Source organism: Hibiscus syriacus, unplaced genomic scaffold (assembly GCF_006381635.1).
Source record: "Hibiscus syriacus cultivar Baekdansim isolate YM2019G1 unplaced genomic scaffold, ASM638163v2 tig00116989_pilon, whole genome shotgun sequence".
Classification (NCBI taxonomy): domain Eukaryota; kingdom Viridiplantae; phylum Streptophyta; class Magnoliopsida; order Malvales; family Malvaceae; genus Hibiscus; species Hibiscus syriacus.
Window position 1 is genome coordinate 8437984 of NW_024063508.1, and position 7916 is coordinate 8445899.

The 7916-nt window shown below is 33.0% G+C and overlaps 1 pseudogene; it reads right to left on the minus strand.

Moving 5' to 3' along the window:
* Positions 1–3416: 3416 nt before the first annotated feature.
* LOC120193170 lies at positions 3417–6906 on the minus strand (annotated as a pseudogene).
* Positions 6907–7916: the final 1010 nt, after the last annotated feature.

The window sequence follows — 7916 nt, forward strand, 5'->3', positions numbered from 1 at the left end:
TCAGTAACCTTCAATGTTGCTGACTTCTCCTTATGATATAGGTGATGATTTGGGGATAAATTGCCTTAAAGAGGGAGGGACTAATATGATCGCCAATATCTAAGACGTAGTGAAGTACCCAAGTGGCCCCATCACACGTACAATGGTTAATGACGTGAGCACACCAACGCCATCTTTAAAGGACATGGAAGTGATGCCACAAGGACCAATCACTCGATCAAGGGATAAACTGTTCAGGGAAGCTCTAACATCCAAATGCATTAAAACCTTTGAATCATTTAAAAATGCATCCCCAAACAATAGATTATATACTATGTTTCATGTTAACATATAATATAATTTATAAAACACATATTTATACATTTATATCTTATACTTCTTAGATTATATTATGCTTTCTTTTGTAGGTTCATAGTCAGCCACTTAAAGGGAGCTAACTTAAAGCTAGCATTGGAGTACACGAGCTATGGAAACTTACTAGGACAACTCTGGGACAGCTCAAGAACATTTTAGGACAAAGTTGCCAGCTACCCTCCGAGCTCATAGCTGACTTGAGCTAGACTTTTGAGCTAGACTTTTGAGCTAGCTAGAGCCCTCATTTCAGTTGGAGAGTTGCACCATCACCACCACCACATAGAGTACTTCAAATATGGTCTAGGTTAATTTTTTAGGATTCATACCTTTCGTGAATAGTTGCCATTCCAAGAGGTGTCTTTTCATAAGGAGTTGTCCTAAAACTCAGATACATGTCCTTCATCTATGGCCAGCTCATCTTCATCTCATACACATGGGAAGTAGATCTAATGATGAAAGGTTGTCTTACACAAATGTGACCTTTCATAACAAGTTGCTGCCCATTGGATACCATGTCAACTAGACACATGTTGGATGTCAAGTCATGCCTAACTTGTTGCTTATCTTCATTCAATGGACGAGTCGACACCTTAAGCATCATATGCCACCCATGTGAGTGCCTCATGACCAAGCCACCAATGTGCCATGCGTGTCGAACAATTGGATACCAAAGTGAAAGAACTTATCTCTATTCGGCCAAAGCAAGGTGGTGTTGCTTTAAGTTGGCACCAAGATGAACCAACAAGGAGACCATTTGACCAAGGACATCTCCCTTCATCAAAGCATCATACATTTTCAAATTAAGTTATGTATTTGCCAAAAAGTCATGTATTTATTTGGCCAAACTCTTGCAAGCCTATAAATAGGCTTTGGCATTTCATTTGTAGTCAACCCTTTTGATAATATAAACTCTTGTGAGATTATTCTCTCTTCAAGTTCTTTTAGAACTATATCGATTAAGCAAGCTTTCAAAGTTTGTGGCGTCATCCTCTTCCATTGATACTTTGAGTTCCTAGTTCTTATAACTAGTAGTTTCAAGTCCTTTCATACCATCACTTATTTAAGTTTATAAAGAACAAGGTTAAACTTTCTATAGTTTTTCTTGCTCTTTGGCTTAATTAAGATAATATCTTACCATCATCGTATTCCATCACCTTCACGCCTATATCATCACTATTCCATTCCTATTTCTTCATCATTGAATTATCCTTCAATCATCAACAAGGAATATGTCCAGCAATATCATTTGGAGGCTGAATTCATCATCCCTTGAAGGATACTTCTACAACACTTCCACAACCTACCTTTGATAACATTTTCTTCTATTTCATTTCTTATCAATTCATTTCTTTCATAATTCTTATTTCCATTTAATCATTTCTTTATTTATATTGTGCAGATTACTTATTGATTCAAATGTAGCATTTGGTGTCTCTCCTAGATCAGGAAATAACAAGGATGCCAACTTCTCCACTATCGAAGAAGCTTGGATATCCTTACATCAAGCGGTATTCAGAGCTTAGTCAGATTGACAATCAAAGTGTTGTAACAAAAAAACAAAAAGAGAAAAGAAAAGACTCCTACATCAAATTTGGAGTACAAAAAGAAAAGAAAAAGAAAAGAAATTCAAAAGCAAAAGAAAAGTGAAGAAAAGTTGCAAATACACTCAAAGAGAAACACATTTCAATCTGTCCCAACATCAAACTTGAAAAATCTAACAATTTTTAAAACTTAAGGAGAACAGATAAAAATGAACATGCAATTAAACCAATTAAAAAAAGGAGATAAAACAATACCAAATTAATTAAGGCTAATTAATCTAACGATGAAATTAAAAAAAAAGAATAGTCCGGGGACTAATTTAAACTAATTGTACAATTTACAAGGCAACGGTCAAAATAAAAAAAATTGAAATTAAACATATAATTCGGAATTTACATAGTGATCTAAATACAAAAAGCGCCTAAGTTCTAAACAATCAATACAGGTGACTAAAACGTAATTTCTCGCTAAACTTGGGAGGATCTAAGAGCAATTATACCCTAAAATTTCAACGGCTAAAAGCAAATTAAGCCAAAAGCCTTAATATATATGTTATCCTTAGTCATTAATGTTGTATACAACTTATAGTTGACCAACCTGCTTATGACTTGGTATGCAACATATTGTATACAACTTATATTAGAGTTAATGCTAGTGTTAATGTACATGATTGATAAAATTTTAAAATCGGCGGTTAAAATAAAATGAAACAATAACTAAATAGTCATACAAATAATTTATCCTTATATTTTCGAAATTAAATTCCATAACCCAGTGGTCATCTGGTGATTGCTGATGAAAGAAATAACGTCAGGCGTACGAGGGATTAAAAAATGGTTGTAATGTGTTTTGGTCTGAAATAATTTCCTAACAACTACCTAAATTGTCACAAGTTAATTTGATTTTCATTAAAAAAATTCGTATTAAGTTGAAATTTTCTTAGTGAGTGTAACTATCTCATATATGATATACGTTTTGAGGTTGTATTTCCACTATAATCTATGCAAAGAATTCCAAATTTATGAAGTCCCTATTATATGTGATAAAACATCTTCACTAGTAATGGCGAGTACTTTTCATACAATTCAATATCAACATTTATACCGAACAAAACATATTTGATCAGTGGACTAAATTATTCATCGTTGTTCCCTAGTAAACTAACAAGCAATCTTCTGATGTTAGTGGTTTCAATCTGTTGGTCTTAATGATGCACTGATTGTACTTTCTTGCTTGATGTAATTGTTATATTATCAACATATATCAATGGCTTTTCTATAATAAAATAATTTAACAATTTGCTATTTATTATAGACTCCATATATATAATTCATGTGAATAAATCATCAACACGAAAACCAAATAAAACACATGTAAATCAAGTAAAACAATTATGGGAAGTTGTCAGATTTGTTTATATCTAAAATTTCAAAACTACTCCAAAAATAATTGATTATTTCCTACTATTGTCCAACACATACACAAACATGTTAAAAATTTGAGCACAATGAATCCAACACTACCTTAGATGACATAAAAACACAGTTTTGAAGAATTTCTCTTCCGTGAGTGGAAAAAATTAACCCAACAGTTGAAAAAAAGAATGATTAATACCCCTTGGGGTTACAAAACAAAATTCTTCGTTTTCTGAAATGATTTGTATGCAAATACAGATTTCCCAACTTATAACATTCTTATCATCCTTTTTTTTGGCTACTATGAAAATTACTCACCACGAGTTTTTATGCTCAACACCACCACCATATCACTGCATCGCCGCAACAGGCTCGTTGCATCTGGGACATCGGAACGATGGAGCTCCTGCGCATCATGTTCTTAGGCAGTAGTACCAATACCTGTGAACACAAGTTCGGAACCGATATGCAAGTAACGCTAGTAAAGTATTCTTTACACATGTGAATCATTGGAGCTGCGCAAATGCATTTTCGTGGAGATGGCTGTTAATGGTGGGATTTGAAAAATACACACCCAAGATACACAGTGAACATTTACAGGGTGTTGGACAACACACGCCTCGTATATTTTGAAAGTTAGTCCCCGTAAAATTTGAACAGGCTCGTGAATGGTGGGCACAAATTTAATTGTTTAAAACATCACCCCCTCCCCTCAATAGCAAAGAAAAAGTAAACCTACCTGAACTGACAAGGTAGAGCAACATAAGGAAGTGTTGGACTTGCCCGGCAGATGGGACAATTAGGGGCATCATCTGTAGAACTTTAACCCTTATCCTTTGATAACGGACGGAGAAAACATTTAATGGTTGACGAGTTAAGAAGAGGGAGAAGGAGCAACAGCATCTCCTACACAATAGCAAAGAAAATACATGTACTGACGCACATTCATGGGAGGTGGGGAAACTTTTCAATGTCGTGTTCACAGCACAACTTCGCATTTTAGATACGTTGACATCGATGATATAATAGGTAAAAAATTGTTCCCATATCAAAAACCATTATTTGATGACCCAAAATAGTAAGCAAATCGATTAATATCTTATTGTTTTCAGTAAATCAGGTTACCAAAGGTGTAGTTTTAAAAACTCGTACATGCATTAAATGTCCCGAACCAAACTTAATAATTAAGTGTCAACTTTTTCAAAGTTTAATAGATACATGGGAGGTGGATAAACCTACTCGAAGTTTTTAAACCCCGTTGCCAGCTTATGGATTATAGCCCTAAATCATGCATTAAGATAAACAAGAATTGAGATGTGGCTTAAGCAGGGAACAATTACCGTGAACTCGTTCCAAACTAACTGGTGATTCATGTACTCAAAGCTAACAGCTGGATTCATATTAGGGCTTGCATAGACAAGTCTTGCTCTTAAAGCTCTTTCAATCAGATTTCTATACCTGCATTAGAACAAGGGAAGAATTCAGATCAAGTTTGAATTTCAAAAGGTGATCATGAACACCATCGAGCTTTCATGTTTGAGATATATATTAACCCAACAACAAGACAAACAAATCAGGTTCAAAAGCGAAGATGATAAATGGTAAACTTAAGATGAAATGCCATGCTTGTTATCAGTGCTTCTGCCCTTCTGTATGTGGGTATTTTCAGACAATATTAGTGAGATTCAAACAGTATATGCTTTTCAAATATTATAAGGCATCCACTTATGAGAAACAACACTTTCAAACCTACCTTCCTGTGTAAAGAAATATAAGCAGGTTGCCAAATGATGCAGCCTTGTAAAGCCATTCAATTTGTTGCATCAAATTCCAACCTCGCTATGCCCATGGCCTCTGAAGAAGAAAAGGAAAATCAGTATTGACTTTGAACAGTGTCCAAATTAAAACTCTTTATTGGGGAAGAAAATGAAGACGAAAAAATAGAAGGGATTCATAAATCAGCACCTGCTCAGAATCACCCCATCTGCGGAAAGCAGAGAATGACTGTAAACGAGCTCCAATGTACTGACCACCGACCGCAGCAATGCAATACCACATCTTCTGAGTAATGGTCAGTCCAGGCCCCTCCAAACCCGTTCTATCTGAATGAAAACACAGATAGGCATAAAGATAATGTCAACCGGCATACAAGTTAAATATCTACAAAAGAAAAAGAGTACCGGACTATGATTTGGTTGGTAAACTAACATAGGGCAAACCATAAATAAAACTCGAATGAAATTCAAACTAGAAAAGAAAAAAAAAATGCAAAACTATATATCCTGCAAAAGTATTCTGCTATACAAATAAATGGATATCTCGGAATACATGCAAGTCAGTTATCACATCATCAAAAAGTATCAAGGCAAAGTGGGGCAGTATCAATGCTCATACATGAGAATTTAAACTAACAAAACCCAAAATATTAAGTATTGCGATAGGAAAAAGAAGTCCAGACCTTCTTACCGTTTCCTCTTATTTCCATGGCACGTTCATCTCTATATCTCAGATTCATAAGAGCGATTCCAGGAGTAGGCTTATCTACCCAAATTGAGAACCTCCAAATGAGCAACTCGAGGAAAGTGTCAAGTTCTGGTTCATATTGAAATAGCATTCCTGGCTAACCCCAAACAAAACAAAGAACAAGATCAGAAAACTAAAGCACAATTTCATATTAGATAAGCCAAGAATGCCTTCAATCAAACAAAAAAGAAAAATACCTTCATCGAGGAGAAAACTTTAACCAGCTGTTCTTTTAACATGGCCGACATCTCAACATCCAATCTAGCAGCATCAAACTGATTAACTCTAGATATTGATATAGGTAGCGTGGAATGCTGCTTGAATTTACCATAAAGAGTTAATAAATTGACATGATAAAGTTGATCACCGGCAAAATTGGAACAACCAGGAAAATTTTCAGAAAGATCAAAACTTTTCTTCCATAGGTATATCCAGAGAATTACAAGTCTATATGAGGGATTTGAATAGCGGACCACTATCAGAGCAGAGGTAATGACATTGTCCGAAACGATATATTACACGACTGCGATAAGTGCAATGACCCCAATAACATCCATTATGTCCGCAATAACTATAAAGTCAGCGAAGCCGCAACCACAATTTAAATCCCTAGTCCATATTTGTTTTCCATTACCATAATGCAATTCCACTCAACTTTAACAAACCTAGTCTTGATACACAAATTCATATTAATTATATAAAAAGTATACCAGAAATTTTCCAGATATCATTTCAAGAAAAAAGAAAAATAATTTCCCCATGAAATCTAAAGGGAGATCAGGGTTCCCTAAAACATAATATATTTGACAGAGCTTTTTGGGCTGTTGTCAACAAAGGGTAAGTGCTTCTTTTCAAATTTAACAAAAGTTCAAGCAAAGAAAAAACGAAAAAATTGAAAGAAATTACCTGATAAGAAAGAGAGAGAGTATGCCAGAGAGGGAATAGCATCTGGTTAGGAGTGACCCAAGCATCTTCTTCAGGTGTTGCGGCTGGGGATGGATTGCCTCTAACATTAACCATTTTATGAGATTATAATTTGGGTTTCCTTCTCTTTTTTTCGTAAAATTAGTTGCTGAGATTATAACCTTGATAGGTGTGGTGTATCTTCAATTTTCAAAGATGAACTAAATGTTAATATTTTTTTTTGCATAATGACCTTTTTGGTCCTTACAAATTTTATAAACAAATATATTGGGTTGAAAAATAACTTATAGTTGATAGTTGATTTCAGTAGTTAATTTGAATAATTGATTTGTTTATATGATTTAAGAAATTAATTTAATTAAATATTTATATAGAAATATTTGATAAAATTTAGCTGATAGCTAATAGCCGATAGTTGATATAGATAAAATGACAAATAAGGATATGATACATTTAGTTGTTAAGTACATATATATTTTTATAATACTTTAGTCATTAATTGGGGTGAAATTATTCGGATAAATTACTTTTGACAATGAATTAAAATTTCCTTAAGAAAATTAGTGAATATTTTTGAAAATTTAGAATATATTTTTTAAATTTAATATTTACAAATATTAACCTTGTGAGATTGATACATATTATTAATTTTGTATAAAATATAAACACTACATTTCTCTTTTACTTTTATGTTTTGTTATATTTTCTTAACTAAAATATATTTGAGAATCTATAACTAAAAAATAGAATAATAAAATAAAATTCCAGCTTAAATATATTAGGAAGAATGTTATATAATTATATTAGTTTTTATGGTAAGGATATAATTATAGAAAAAATAAGATCAAATATGTTATTTTAAATCCTATTTTGCAATCAGCTCTTCCAACCCGTTAGATTTTTCAGTGTTTTCATTTTCAGTTTATTTTGTACAATAACTTCTTTCAAAAAAGTATTTACCAAATACTAAAAAATGAGGGTTTGACTACCAATCAGCTATTTATGCTCAAATAAACTAAAAGTTCTTCAAAAAGTTGTTTGCCAAACAACCCCATTATCGCTTAACTTTTTTAATTTTTAAACTTTTATATTTTTTATGAATTAATCCATAACCAAAAAATAAAATAAATATTTTTTATATCTTTTTATAAAGAATCC